The sequence below is a fragment of the Pan paniscus genome, chromosome 11, assembly GCF_029289425.2.
Source record: "Pan paniscus chromosome 11, NHGRI_mPanPan1-v2.0_pri, whole genome shotgun sequence".
NCBI lineage: Eukaryota > Metazoa > Chordata > Mammalia > Primates > Hominidae > Pan > Pan paniscus.
In genome coordinates this window covers 69,347,137-69,363,263 of record NC_073260.2, presented here as the reverse complement: position 1 = coordinate 69,363,263, position 16,127 = coordinate 69,347,137, and the positions used below count along the sequence as shown (strand labels likewise).

General features: G+C 40.4%; 1 protein-coding gene across 3 annotated transcripts in view; it reads right to left on the bottom strand.

Annotated features, from left to right (window-relative positions):
- The window catches only part of MAMDC2 (MAM domain containing 2), a 176,160-nt gene that overhangs the window by 59,462 nt on the left and 100,571 nt on the right, over positions 1-16,127 (bottom strand). The gene's annotated exons all lie outside the window — the stretch shown is intronic.

Sequence of the window (16,127 nt, the reverse complement as noted above, 5' to 3'; positions counted from 1 at the left end):
TTGCGAATTTTTTTACTTTTAGTAGAGACAGGGTCTTACCATGTTGGCCAGGCTGGTCTTGATCTCCTGGCCTCAAGTCATCTGTCTGCCTCACCCTCCCAAAGTGCTGGGATTACAGGTGTGAGTCACTGTGCCCAGCCAGTCTGGTGATTTCTAATAGGCCTCCGGGCTGCCTGTGATTTTGTGTAAAAAAAATCAGTGCTGGGCTAAAAATACAATGTGGTTTCTCTCTGGCCCACCTCCCATAGGGAGTTCTCCTGGTCAAACACTGCCCTGACAAATGTAATGTAATAAAATGTAAAGACCAATTTAATTGTCATGTCCAAGGATAGGCATTATAATTGGAGTCATTGTTGTGGCTCACTTGGAGTTACAAAAAGGTCAGTCCTGCCAGAAGATAGATTTATAGAATGCAATCCACAAACAGCAAAAAGGAAGAATCTAGGTCCTCCTCTTGCCTCTCAAGGGCTCACTCTGCTCTAGATGAACCCCTCCTGGGCCTGAAGAAGACAGCAAGCACTTTTAGCAATCCTCTGCTAGTAAGAATGCTGACTTTGCCCTACCCACCTCTGAGACATAGAGGCAATTAGCCTGATTTTCATTGATTCCCAAGCCAAAGTGTAGATCCATGAAGTGAAGAAGAGCTGCAGTTTAAAGCTTACATAACTCTTACCCCTTTTTAACCTATGCCACACTTATTTAACCAACCCCTAATAACAGACAATATGGTAGTTTCCACTCTCTATTATAAATATTACTGGAATGAATGATTATAGCTAAATCTTTGTGCATAACCATGATTATTTCCTTATGATAAATCCCTAGATGTAGAATTGTTATGTAGTAAAGTATGCATGTTTGAGCGCTTCCTTTTTTATTCATGTAATTAAATTGTTATTAAAACATTGTGCCAATTTACCCTCATATAAGAGCACATGATAATCCTTATTTCCTTGCATCCTCACCTTTCCAGGGTAATGTTATACGTGTGTGTGTGTGTGTGTGTGTGTGTGTGTGTGTATTATGCATGCACACATATATGTTTATATATATACATATACAGTCATGCACTGCATAATGACATTCCAGTCAATGATGGACTGCATGTACAATGGTAGTTCCATAAGATTATACTACCATATTTTTACTGTACTTCTGTCTCTTTAGATATGTTTAGATACAAAAATACTTACCATTGTGTTGTAACTGTTGCCATTATTTAATACAATAACATGCTGTATAGGTTTAAAGCCCAGGATCTATAGGCTATACCATACAGTCTAGGTGTGTAGTAGGCTATACCATCTAGGTTTGTATAAATATTCTATGATGTCCTCACAAGGACAAAATTGCCTAACAAACACATTTCTTGGAATGTATCCTTATCATTAAGTGATACATGACTGTATATACATATATAAGTACATTTGAATGTATTTATTCAATTATCAATTAAAAATTTTTTCACTTTAGAAAACGTTAATATGTATACATATGTATAGTACATATATTGAAAAATAAATCTTTCACTTAGACCAGAAAACATTTATATGTATATATGTACATATTATATATATTTAAAAATAAATATTTCACTTTAGACCCAAATATGTATATATATATATATATAAATGGGTATATATATTTATACATGCATCTAAAGTGAAAGATTTATGTTTTAATTCATAAATTGAACAATACAAACAGTGTACAGTATAAATACAGCAATTAATATAAACATCATACTCCAGGGTATTATGTTTTTAAAATATTTTGATAGACAAATGTATTATTTCATTACTTTTAAGATTTCTTTGGCTGGGTGTGTTGGCTAACACTTGTAAAGCACTTTGGGAGGTCATACATGGGTGGATCGCTTGAGCCCAGGGGTTTGAGACAAGCTGGGTAATAGTGAGACCCCATTTCTACAAAAAATGCAAAAATTAGCTGTACATGATGGTGCACACCTGTAGTTCCAGCTACTTGGGAGGCTGAGGTGGGAGGATCACCTGACCTTGCAGAGGTCAAGGTTACAGTGAGCTATGATCACACCACTGGACTCCAGCCTGGGTGACAGAGTAAGACCCTGTCTAAAAACATAATGTCTTTGATTATAATGAGGTTGGGTGTATTTGTGCATTTATTTTCTGGTTATATTTCTTTTTTTCTGATTTGCCTGTATATATCCTATCCACTTTCCTATTGCTTAGTTTACCTTTGGCTTATTGATTTATTAGATTTATATATTTATTTTAAATGTATTAAGACTTTGTTGCATATGTTGCAACCTTTTTTTCCCCCTCTGACTTGACATTTGCCTTTCAGATTTGTTTATGTGGCATTCCTCATTTGAATAAAGCAGAACCAAATGTCTTGGTTTGAAGATTGAGATGAAATGGGAGGGCCACAAATAGTAATTTATCTTTGAGCATCGTATAGATACACATGTAACCTGATACTAAACAAAAGTAAATGCTCATGGACTGTCAGTGATGTGGTGGGATATGCCAGAGGGAAGTGATTTGTGGACTCACTGGAGAGAGACTTCTACTAGAAGTAAGTACTAAACAGATAGTGCAGAAAATATCCAGAGAAAGACATACAAGAGGAGGAGGGAAAGGTAGGCATATCTATGCAAAAGGAAATAAGGTATGTTTCCTCTGGTGAAATTAGAGAGTCTTTATTAATGTGTGAATTGTCAATTTCTAATTGCATGAGTTGAGCTTATAGCTCTAGAGGCCAGCAAATACTTATTTGGTCTATGAGCTCAGAAAACCAGAGGATCCCCAGAGAATCTCAATGCGAGCATCAAAAAATAATGTGGCATCACCTAGAATTTGGGAAAATATTTCTTTAAAATGCAATGATTGTAAGGCTGTGAAATATTCACAAGATAGAAGTTTGGAAGTGGGGAAGGGAAGTGGTATTTTCAGGTTCATAAACAAACTTTGGAATAAATGTTTGCCTAATTAAGCTTATTAGTAAAACTATAGGGAAAGAATGCCTGGTCTGTCTTTTCGGATGTCTCCATATTGCTGGGAGAACAAATTGCTGATCCAACAATGTTCCATGAAATTACTCAGAAAAGTCATGAAAGAATGGACTGACATAAACACTATGTTCGTGTAAAGTATGTGTCAGCAACTACCAGTTGTGCTAATCTATCTTCCCAGCAATTTTCTCATAAGTTGGCATGAAACACAGAAGGTCTCAACAAATAACTGAAAGGAAATGAAATAGAAGGAAAACAAGAGTATCTCAGCCTGCCTTACTCATATTTAAAGCAATGTAGAATTCGTGAACTCACAAATGATGCTGAGTTTAGCTTGAAAAACTCAAGAGTAGGTTCCTTTTCCATACTTAGCTCCTTATTCTTTGACATGAAAACTTATTCCACTTGACAGTATAATTTTCCTTGTTCTGTGTACAAAGCCACCTTAATCTGCTCTATAATGTGTTGATTATCTTGTCAGTAATTAATGACCTTTCTATTTCTACTTTGCTCTCAGCTGCTCTGCTTTAATAATGCTGGGACATTAATATCCTGAAGCAGTTCTCTTCCAGTGTTCCCAGACATCATGAAATGTGATAGGAAATTCACCTCCTCTCATGTATCTTGTCTACACTTTGGTTTTCTGCTTCCTTAATCTCTTTATAGCAGGGTGTCTGGCTGTTAGATAGCCAACTATTTATAAATCTCTACAGAAACTTTCTAGACTTGCTCTTCTATTTGAGTGAACTTCTAGAGCTGCCTTTAAAATTTCAGAACCCTAGGTATTTTACATGTAATCATATTGTCATTCTGTAAGGGCATAGTTAAAAAGATTTTAAAAGTGGAAATTTGAATCAAAGACTTAAATTTCAACTTTTTTTTTTTCCTAAAAGGGAAAGATTTTTGTAAGAGAAAATGAAGGAGTAGAGAAAATTACCAACAAGAACCATGTTGCACAATGTTAAAACACAGTTTCTGCTATTAAGATGCCAAAAATATAACAGGAGGTAGAAGAGACCTAGAAGTCATTTTAAAACATGTCCTTGTTTCATAGAAAGGTGACATGACATTCTGATTTACATAGTAAATGCTAGAGTCAGGGCAACTCTTTATATTCCTGAACTAGAGCTCCTTCATTACACAAATACCATTCCAACAAGTAAAACCCAAGTCAATGACTTATAAAAGATTCAAAGAGGAAGAGGCATTTGAGGTAGACATTGAGAGAAGCATAGGACTTTCCTGGGTATGTATAATGATTTCTGCAACAAGATCAATGAGATATACTTTGCTGTTGATAAACGCTGAGGGAGCATTGGAGGAGGAAGGCAGAGGGCAGAAGACAAGGATTTGAGGAATGAGAAGCCACACTGGAGTGAAGACAATAATTGAAGATACGTCTTTCCAGAAGTTTGGAGGCTGAAGGAATGGGAGGGATTGGCAACTTAAATGGGTACTGAGATGAAAGGAAGGTTTATTGTTCATTGGTGTTGAATGCAGGAGACTAACATATATTGGCAGTATGCAAAGGACTAATGGAGATTGAAGATTTACGAGAGAGGGAATAATTTATGAAATAAGTTCCCAGAGGAGGCAGGAAGGTGAGATCAAATGCCTAGATGGGCAGGTTGGTTTTGACGAAGAGCAAGGATAATACTTTCTTTGTCAGATTGATCAGGAGATGAAGAGAGGCAGGTGAAGATTCAGAGAGGAACAGAACTGAAGGAGCTTGTGTTGGATGCCTTTATCCTTTGGGAGATGAACCCATGAGATCACATCCTAAGAATGAGGCAGGGAGGGTCAAGTTGGAAATTTGCGAGTGAAAATAGACCTGAATATCTGGGATGGGGGATGAGGAAAAGTCAACAAGAGATGAGATGCATAAAAGGCTTTCCCAGCAGAATGGAGGGGACAGTGGAGATTAGATTATTAGATTATTTTCTCCAGCTGTGCTGAGAAGACTGGGGTAAAGATGAAAGCTACCCTGGGTTTCCAGGCATTAGGAGGACCAAGGTGGAGAAGCCAGGAAGACCTGCAGGTGGGGAGGGTATGACGTGGAAGCAACCGCATCACTGACCATGATCACAGAATGGAGGCTGGATAAGCTGTGTTGTGGGGCAGGGAAAGGATTGGGATTTGCATGGGGGCTGGTAAAACTTGATTTAGGTTCTTGGGAATAGGAAAAGGCACAGTTTAAGAATGGGAAGCTGTTTCAAAGGGAAGAATCACAGTTCTTGGTTTTAGTAAATACCATCATAAAAAGTTCCAAAACAGGCCAAGCACGGTGGCTCACGCCTGTAATCCCAGCACTTTGGGAGGCTGAGGTGGGAGGAGAGCTTGAGGCCAGGAGTTCATACCAGCCTGAGCTACTTAGTGAGACCCTGTCTTTGCAAAAAATGAAAAATAAATTAGCTGGCTCTGCACCCCAGCTACTTGGGAAGCTGAGGTGGGAGGACTGCTTGAGCCCAGGAGGTGGAGACTGCAGTGAACCATGATCGTGCCACTGCATTCCAACCTGGGCAACAGAGACCCTGTCTCAAAAAAAAAAAAAAAATTGTTCCAAATCGGACTCAGCATACCATAAATGTCTTAATATTCACTCTAGCCAGGTATTCCTGGTTTTAAGTATTGACACTAAAATTCCTTGTGGGACAAATTGCTCAGGTGCTATGCTATAAGGGATTATAGTTTATCTTAGCCAAAGGCAGAAACATTTAGTCTTCCTTTTTCCTTTGATGGAATTATGTTCTTCCTTACCATCAACACCTATTCATTGATAGTATAGTTTTCTGTCTTAACTATTTAGTGGGTTACTAACAGGAGAACCCACTCTGTTCCAGAAATTGCCTTGATGTTAGGAATTAAAAAAACAAAACAAAACAAAAAACATGGAGCCGTATTCTCCAGAAGCTTACATCTGATTTAACGAGACAGGTAAGTACAATTTCAACATAATGCATTAAGTGCTATGAGAGTAGTATGATGGTGATAGGTGCTATACAAGACAAGGGTTCTAGGTTAATTGCTTTGAGAAAATTGCCACCCTTTAACAAGGTTAAACTGGATTCTTTAATGTCGACCTTACTGAGAGTTTCTAATATGTCACTGTGCTTTGTGAATCTTCATGTGTGTGGAGTGGAGATCCAGTCTGCCAAGTTCTGCAAACTCATCTGACAACAGAACTCTTTTTCAATGGAATATCTCAAGGCATTTGTGCTCCATGAGACATAAGATGAGAAGGGCTGACACAAGATTCTCACCTAGTGAAAAAAAAATATGTATTTATATTTTTAAAAACTGGTTGGATGGGGGCTTTCTCCCAAATACATAAATGACTTTGAAGTTTTTTTTTTCAGTCCTATGACAGAGTAAAGATACAGACTTAAAAGGATTTACCATGAAGATTTTAATGACTGCTGGGCTGATTATTAAGCCTGATCCCAGTGAAATGGAATGCCTTTAGTCATTTTCATTTATGGACTGTTTAACGATTTTTCTCCAAAAGAAATATTTAATGAACTCAATATCGAGTTCCTCCCAGTGCTTCTAATTAACAGACCACTGAACGATCTTTGTTAAAGGAAAGGCTAGCTTCAGGCCAGAAGGCGTTGCAGGATCTAATATGTATGCTACCATGGGTGACCAAGCATAAAGATAAACTAAGGATTTGAATATATAAGGGCTAATGTTTGTGTCCATTGTTATGGAATTTCTGACACTCACTCTCTAGTCTTTCCTAATATTTGGCCTTTAGGAAAAGTGTTTTGGACTGAATTGTTCTCTCTCCTCATTATCCTCCTTAATGTGTGAAAGTCTCAATGTAACTGTTGATTACCTGCTCTCTATTTCATAAAGAGGAAAAACAGATCCAGAGGACCATTTCATGATTCATCCTTTTTCAAAACGTTTCTTAAAACATTAAATAAAGTTTTATTATTGTAAACTGTTTATAATTGTATAAAAGCAGCCATTTCTTTAAGAAAGTATCATCTTATTAAAATGAAGGTTTAATTCTGACCTGATTTTTAGTTTAAAGAACTTCAGAGCAAAAATCAGGTGTAGAATTATCCACGTATTAAAGAGATGTTGTCTATAAAACCTTATGGGGATCAGGACTAAGAAAAAAACATTCATTAGTCTTTTTCTCTCTGCTCAGCTAAATTTAATAAATGATATGTGTGGGTACTATGCTAATAACTTTATATGCTAAGAACTTTATATGATGCATTGCCTTTGAGCTTTACCAGATACTATGGATATATGGCTATACTCCTGGTATACCCATTTTACACATGAAAGAAAAGGAAGGCTCAGGAAGGTTACATAACTAGCTCAAACTATAATGCCATTAGTGCCAGCAAACCCACAGCCAAGTGTCTTATGCATTATGCTACATTTTCCTCTAACCCACAGCTTTCCTTTGTCTACATTAAAGCACCCTGAATTTTGGCCCCTCCTAGGAGCCAAAGTTATTTCTAAACTAGAACACCAGAAGGTTAAAAATAAAGTCCAAATTTTTTTCAGGAATCCTGAGAGTTAGGGCTGGACCTGATCCTACACTTTTGATGTTAGCCAGGCGAGGGCTAGGAGGCTTTTTACACTAGGCTTAGTGTAAAAAGCATCAATTCTGGAGTCAAAAAGACCTGGATCTGCTTCTCAGTTCAGCCACTTAATAGCTGTGTAATGTTGAACAATGTCCTTAATTTTCTGCCTGAGCATTCCTCATCTGTTAAATGGCGCTGGACTGCTTTCCTTCCTAGGGAGCTGTGGCATCAAATGAAGTGCTGGAGAGTGTTCAACAACAGCCTAGCCTCTGTTGTTGGAGGCTGTGATAATATCACACAGAATCTGTCCATAAGGCTACTTTGCTAGAATGGTCTGAGGGAAACTCTTAGCATTGCTTCATCCCTATAGTTTCTGCCAAAGATTAAACTACCCAGGGAAGACAGCAAGGGGTTATTAATAAGCAGCCCATTGTCCTTAAAACAGGTTGGATAACTACAAATAGGAGAAAGCAAGGTAAAGCAACATCCAGAGTGGGAGGCCATCAGAAAGGCACAGGGGAGGCAGAAGGCAGGCATCAGGAGTGAGGGAAATAACTGGAGAGAAGCTGAAAGGCTGGCCTTCTTTACAGTTCTGTGCGGGCCGCTGCTCACTCACCTAAGCTCTGGTCACATGTGACAACTCACTGAGAGGTGGAAATAATGTTCATGAAGGCACGTATTGTCTTTGAGTTGGGCCCTCAAGAATCACACCTGACATGCTTTAGAAATGGGTTCAGAGGTCACAAAGCATAGGCAGGTGACACATGTGTGCCAGGCTCTCAGTTTAGGCATTCATTTCTACTAGATCATCTGGGGGACCTTAAGCTAGACTGCATTCTAAAATGTCAAGGACACTGAAAAGAAATACTTTACTTCCCTCACAGGAGTACTGTGAGAATTAAATAACAAAAGGTGCCTACACCCCAAGGCAGGCTTGAAGAGCCTCATTTTCTCCAGGTGCACAAGAACAGGCCTTCCCTAAGATTGGAGAGAGACCTTGACCACCCAGATACCCTGCACTAAAAGGCAGGCTTCAAAGTTGACTAGACCATGATTCAGACCCCAGCTCTGCCACTTCCCAACCCTAGAAAGTCCACCCATTCATTCTTTTATTCATTCATTGACCACATAGGTACCAAACAAAATTTATTGAACAGAATTTTACTGATGACCTACTTTGTACCAGGGCACAGTGCTAGATGCTGTGGATACAGAGATGAACAAGACCGACAAGGTCCCTGTCCTCATGAAGGCTATATTTTCACAGGAAAAGAGATGGACAATAAACAAGTAACAAATAAACAAATGAGATCATTTCAGAATTGGATGTTATACACAAAATAAACTGGGCAAACTAATGGGGAGTAATCTGGGTATGAGGAAAGTGGTTATAAACTGGGCGGCAGTCAGGAATGTTCCTTTCTGAGAGGAAGCACTTGACCTGGGACAAAAGCATGGGAGCCAGCTTGATATGGGAATGGCTAGGGCAGGAGGCACCCCCTGTGCAGAGCACTGGCCCTGGGCTAGGAAAGGCCTTGGGACTCAAGGAACAGAGAGAAGGCCCACTAACTATGTGGACTGTGGGACTCTATGAATGTGGCAGAATGAAGGCAGATGAAGCCAGCAAAGTGGGCAGTGATCCAACTGTGCAGGACCTCAAAAACCACAGTATGGGATGAAGCTTTATTCTGAAGGCCATAGAACAGTTTCACGCAGGGGAGGTCCAAGATTTGATTCCCGTTTCAAAGAAATGATTCTGGCTGCTGCGTCTCTCTCTCTCTCTCTCTCTCTGGAGTATAGAGAGAGTAAGATGGAAGAGAAGATCCAGCTACGAAGATATTGAAGTCATTTAAGTAAGAAATGATGGTGGCTTAGACTAGGGTGGTGGCTGGAGACAGAGAAGTAGACATGTTTGAGATGAATTTTAGGGGTGTCACTGAAGGGTTTCGTCTGGAATTTAGGGAAAAGTGGCAAGGAAACAGGAAGAATCAAACTATTTAAATTTCCTGTAACTTCAGTTTCTTCACCTAAATTTGGTGTTACTGTAGCGTATTAAGGACTGAACAGAGAGCATGTGCTGCCCAGCACAAAGTAGGTACTTGATAAACAGCCAGCTTGTGCCTTGTTCTGACCCAGGTTGAATTCTGAACCTTCTAGAAGTTCCAGCAAGTTCATTTCAGGACTCAGTCATTAGAAATTCCAACTAATACAAAATGTATGCTAAGCTCAATGGGCTCAGAAAAATCTGTTAAACTGTCATCAGTTTGGAAGTAAAGTCAATACTGAGTTATTAAACCACCCACAACAGCCAATATGAAGCTTCCAGACAGACTGTGACACCTGACAAGTGTTGGCCGTATGCTTATTTGGGTGCTCTGTGACTTAAAACTCCTTTCTCAATGGCAAGAATTTTGGAGAAACATGTACTCTCTGTGGACAGAAACCACATGTGGAAAACAGTAGCGTAGGTTTGGGTGTCATAGCTCTGGAAAACTCTTGATCTCTGAAGCCTTGACAGGGGTTCCTGCTTACAGGGTACACATGAGGACTACTGATCTGACTCCAGCTTTCTGAGTCACTCACAATGAAAAAGCTACCTAGGGGCAGGAAGACCATTCATCTAACTCTGTTGCTGCCCAGCTGTATGGTCACAGGAACATCTCCCAGCACTTCAGGGTGGGGGACCTGGGCAGGGACACTACACAGACATATCCTTGCACAGGCCTTTGGCTACCACAAAATCTGCTGGGCTACCATGCCTGGTTTCGGTGCAGCTCAGCTGCATATGAGCCTGAAACACACGGTCTTTCTTATTGCTCTCTTCTTTTTTGCTTTTATTGTGGTTATTCAGAGCAATAGTTCTCTATGTTGGATGCTACAATACCCTGGTGCACTTTATAAAATACTGATTCCCAGGCCCCACACCAAAAGATTCTGACCTAATCAGTATAGTAGATGCACCGCCCAACTGATCCTTCAGGAATGAAGGGCTTATTCTCCCAGTTGCTGAAAGTGTAGCCAGTGGACAGCACTCGGCTTGTTAATAATCTGTGGAAAGTTGCTCGGCATTTCAAGGCAATACCCTCTTCCTGAGGTAGCCAGCATCCAATGACCAATCAATATGGGACTATAAAGACAACATTGCTCTGAAACAGGACAACTCTGAAAGGCCACACCAGTTTCAGAGCTCCCTGTAGGTCAGCTGAGGCCTTCCTTGAGAATGCACTGCAGCCCGACAGCTTCCCCTGCCTGATCCTGCTTCCTTTCCTTCCTTTCCTTCAGTGGTGATCCCATAAACTTCCTGCAAGTAAGTCTCCATCTCAGGGTCTGCTTTCCTTGGTTTGAGGTAACACTTGGACATCAGCATTATAAAGCTCCATAGGTGATTTCTTTTTTTTTTTTTTTTTTTGAGATGGGGTCTTGCTCTGTCACCCAGGCTGGAGTGCAAATCTTGGCTCACTGAAACCTCCATCCACCTCCTGGGTTCAAGCAATTCTCCTGCCTCAGCCTCCAGAGTAGCTGGGACTATAGGCTTGCACCACCATGCCTGGCTAATTAAAAAAAAAAAAAATTTTTTTTTTTTTTGAGATGGAGTCTTGCTCTGTTGCCTAGGCTGGAGTGCAGTGGCGCAATCTCGACTCACTGCAAGATCCACCTCCCGGGTTCACGCCATTCTCCTGACTCAGCCTCCTGAGTAGCTGGGACTACAGGTGCCTGCCACCACGCCCGGCTAATTTTTTGTATTTTTAGTAGAGACGGGGTTTCACCATGTTAGCCAGGATGGTCTCGATCTCCTGACCTCATGATCCGCCCGCCTCGGCCTCCCAAAGTGCTGGGATTACAAGCGTGAACCACCGCGCCTGGCTTTTAAAATATTTTTAAGTAGAGACGGGCTTTTACCATGTTGGCTAGGCTGGTCTCCAACTCCTGACCTCAGATGATATGCCTGTCTCGGCCTCCCAAAGTGCTGGGATTACAGTTGTGAGCCACCATGCCTGGCCCTCCCTAGGTGATTTTAATAAGGGTGAATAACCCCTGCTCAAAAGTCAGAATGTGGCAATCAGTCAACAGACAATTATTGAGCATCAACTGAGTGCCAAGTATATTGCTAGGATTTTGGTCCCAGATGGAAAATTAAGAGAGAAATTAAGAAAACTGACTCTGATTGCAAAGCTAGTAAGTGGCAGACTTGGGGTTTAAAACTAGAGAGATTGCTGTGTCTGTTCTCCTAATCACTATGTTATGCTGTCTCCAAGATGATGGAGGGGAAGCATAGGATGCCAGGGAACCCTAACCTGGCCATGCTGGATAGAAGTGGAGAGTGGGGTCAGAGAAGGATTCTCTGAGGAAGTGATGTTTAAGCTGAGATCTAAATAAGAAGAGTGTAGGCAAAGGCAACAGGGAATGCAATAATCTAAGGTAGGAGAGATCAGAGTGTGTCCCAGGAACTGATTGCTCAGTGTGATTAGAATGGAAAATGCAAGACGTAAACCTGGGGAGGTGGCTGATGCTAGAGCATGCCTTTTCTCTAAAAGCAATAGGAAGCCAAAGGGTCCCTCCAGAGGAGGGTTGCAGCATGATAACTCTACTGCTGGACAGAGACAGATTGCAGGGGAGCAAGAATGAATGGCAGGTGAGGATGGTTTTTAATTTCAATTGTCAGATTCAATTTAAAGACCAATGGTTCTCATCCAAGGATAGGATGACACCTCTAGGGCCATTTGGAAATGTGTGGAAATAATTTTGGTTGTTGCAATAATCACAGATGCTAAACATCCAGTAAGGTGAGAAATGTTCTCACTGCAAAGGCACAACTGTCCTCTTCAAAATGCCAAGGGGGCCCTCATAGGGAAATCATGCAATAAGCAAACACAGAAGGCTTAACTGTAGGAATATAAATGTTCTATGCCATAACAATGTGAAAGTTCAGTAATTGTATATCTGGGAGAATTTGGGAAGTCAAGGGGGTAAGAGAGGTGAAGGGAAATGCGGGGTCGGGGGAGATTTATTCATTTTAACATGGTGGGGTGTCAAGAGGCACTGTCTAAAGTTTATGGATCCAAAAATAAATGGTTTAGTGTACTAAAGTTGTAAAGGGAACCAAGAAAAATGTTCAAAATAAAAACAAAACTAAAAATTACGAGGAAGAGAGAGAAAAGCAGAAGGAATAGTATAAGTTCCTTCTCTTTCATAGTAGGGAGTCAGCCAACACAGCTAAGGTTAATGAATCAAGAAACAGAGGTGGAAATATATTTAGAGTTATAGAGGAAGCCATCAGTGAATCAGGAAGAAAAACCATCAGAAAAACAAGAAGTGGAAGTAGAATTTTAAATATTTATGTATTTATTTATTTATTTTTTGAGATGGAATCTTGCTTTGTTACCCAGGCTGGAGCACAGTGGCATGATCTTGGCTCACTGCAACCTCCACCTCCTGGTGGCACAAGCGATTCTTGTGCCTCAGCCTCCTGAGTAGCTGGGACTACAGGTGTGTACCACCCAGCCTGACTAATTTTTGTATTTTTAGTGGAGATGGAATTTCACCATGTTGGCCAGGCTGGTCTCGAACTCCTAACCACAGGTGATATGCCTGCCTTGGCCTTCCGAAGTGCTAGGATTACAGGCGTGAGCCACCACACCCAGCCAAATGAGGCAGTTAGTTTTGATGTTTATTTATTTATTTTTAGATGGAGTCTTGCTCTGTTGCCCAGGCTGGAGTGCAGTGGCGTGATCTTGGCTCACTGCAACCTCCGCCTCCTGGGTTCAAGTGACTCTCCTGTCTCAGCTTCATGGGTAGCTGGGATTACAGGCACGTGCCACCATGCCTGGCTAATTTTTGTATTTTTTTAGTAGAGATGGGGTTTCACCATGTTGGCCAGGCTGGTCTCGAACTCCTGACCTCAGGTGATCGACTCGCCTCGGTCTCCCAGAGTGTTGTGACTTCAGGTGTGAGCCACTACTCCTGACTGGAAGTGGAATTTTGAGTTCAGCAGTAGGGACTAGTGAGGGAAACTCTGACTTCTCATTTTATCCCTTGTCTTAAATATATTTTTGTATGTTTATGTCTACCTGTATATGTTATATAAGTAAGTGAACTTTAGTTTCCTGCTTACCCAATGCATGCTTCTATGATGGATGTCAAATGGTTCTTTTGCTCTCTGAGAAGCTATTTCTGTCTAACAGGGACCTGCCAAGAACTAAGGGCCACTTTGAGACATGTAGCCAGAGTTTTCTAGTGTTAAACTATACTGTCTCCTCATCTGCACTGGGGCTGAATCCATGACTAGTTCTTTCTGAGTGCTGTAAGAACTTCTCTGCCCCAACTGGGTCTAGATCCATTTTTCCCTAAGTGGTTGTGGGGAACTGTGCAGTTGCTGGGCGGCTTGGTAGTTGGCCTCCAAAGAAGAAAAGGGCAAATTCCTAGGGGCACCCTTATCTGCTAGGAGGCGTGCACCAATTCAGGTATAAGCAGAGACTCACTATAAAGGAATGGGCAGATTCCTAAACAACCCATGTTGTTAATAGAGGATAAAGCAGGGTCGGGGGAGGTGAGTGGAGTGATGAGCAGGAGTTTTCTAGAATACAGCATGGCCTGAATTTTAACCGTCTAAACACTGGCTCAGCTGGGTCTCTATTTGTCATTATTTTTTACAGCAACTGGTAAAACTACTCCTCTGTCTTTTTATGTAGCCCTTCTGTGGGCTTTACATGACATTGCATGGTAGTTAGTTGCTTACATATCTTAATCTTCTATCATCTGTGATCTCTTCTTCTTCAAGGGTAGGATCTGAGCCTCATTCATTTTTATATTCCTTGTACTGAGCATATACCTAATAAACACTGGTTGAGTAAAGAAAACGAATGAATAAATAAATAAATAAATAATTAAATCAAAGCCAAATGAATAAATAAAATGCTTATTTTATCCTCCTTTAAAAAAATCAGCAAAATAGGACATAGAGTGTAACGAAGATTCCATTACTTTCTAGTGCACCCCTGATTGTGGGACTCTGGTATTTGCTTGTGTGTATGTGTGTGCATGTGTGTGTGTACATGCGTGCATGTGTGTGTATTACTATAACTACTTGTAAGAGTTAAATAATTGGTAATGGGAACTCAAGTTAGGTCTTTGGGATCCCTAAGAAGTGCAGAGAAACTTGGATTTCTCCAGTACTAGTAAATCGAAGAGGAAAGTTCAATAATGCTGCTGCAAGAGTCCATCTATAAGATGACATTTATAGGAAGAAAGGCTTGTTCAAAAATTATTTGATATTGTCTAGGCAATGAGCTTAAAGAGCAAGAGTCTAAGCTAAGGGTAGAAACATTGTACCAGAAACACCTGTTTGCTTCCTCTCTCCTCCAGGGAGCTGAGCAATATAGCTCAATTTAGTTAGGTGATCAAAGACTGATAAAATCACGCAAGGAATACTTAACAACACTATCTACTTAATTCGCATACAAATAATAAGAAGCCGTTTCTGTAAGATTGTGGTAAAACTTAGATGCTTCTACTCTGCTAGAGGTATTAGAAATCAGTTTAACTCTTTTAGAAATCAGTAAGTCAAGGAGGTTGCCATGCTATTCCTGCCTAGCAATGGAAAATAGTTTTTCTTCTTACCTAGCAATGGAAACAAAAGATTTTCAGAGATCTTTGATTAACCATGGTAAAGTTTAATGATGTCCTGGAGGGTTTTGTAATGGACTAAAAGTAACCAGGCAATATTGTGATAAGAGTGGTGTACTAGATTTCTTAGGCAGGAAGTTATAGATGGACACAGCTATGATTCTATCCAGATGGTTGTAACCAAGAGAAGTTCGGGCTATGAATGTCTGTGCAGGTTCTACTGTTCCCCCAAGTTTGCAGCTTCCCCAGGGGAGCCTGCACTTTGGGTGACTCCTGGATTTGAATGTGATAGACTCATTCATTCATTCCTTCCTTCCTTCATTCAACAATGTTTATTGAACTACCGCTGTGTGAGTTATCTGAAGGATAGCACTTTCTTATTTTTTCTTTGGGACCCTTTCTTACACGACAGGATACTCAAGAGATATTTGCTGATTGACTGACGCAGGCTGAAACAAAATGGATTTTTCCCACACAGGTTTCATTTTGAGTTGCAGTTGACAGAATTTATTGCATCTGTAAAACTTCTTTAAGTTTATGAGTTGCTAAGCTTGAGAGATTTCAGCTTTCTTTTCCATTCCCCTTGCAATAAAGATCTCTTTTTATATTCTCATTTCTATCAAAAGCAGATGCTGACGGTTCCCTTATGTAAATTCTCTCTGGCTAGGGTGGTGTTGGTTCTATATTTTTTAATGAGCTTCCTCATCCTGTGTTCAGCTAGAGCCTTAGGTTGTTAACCTTAAAGCCTCAATGCAGAACCAGGCTCACTGATTTCACCTTTTAAAAATACTAGCATTCCCGCTAGTGTGTGTATGTGTGTTTGAGCAAGAGGGAGGGAAAGAGAAAGAGAGAGAGAGAATTATGACTAAAGTTTCAAACTAAAGTTCAGCTGTTGAACTTGGACTATTCATGTACTCTCAGTCTTTGAATTAGTCTTAGGGAATTTAAGAGATAAACAAAAAGCAAAC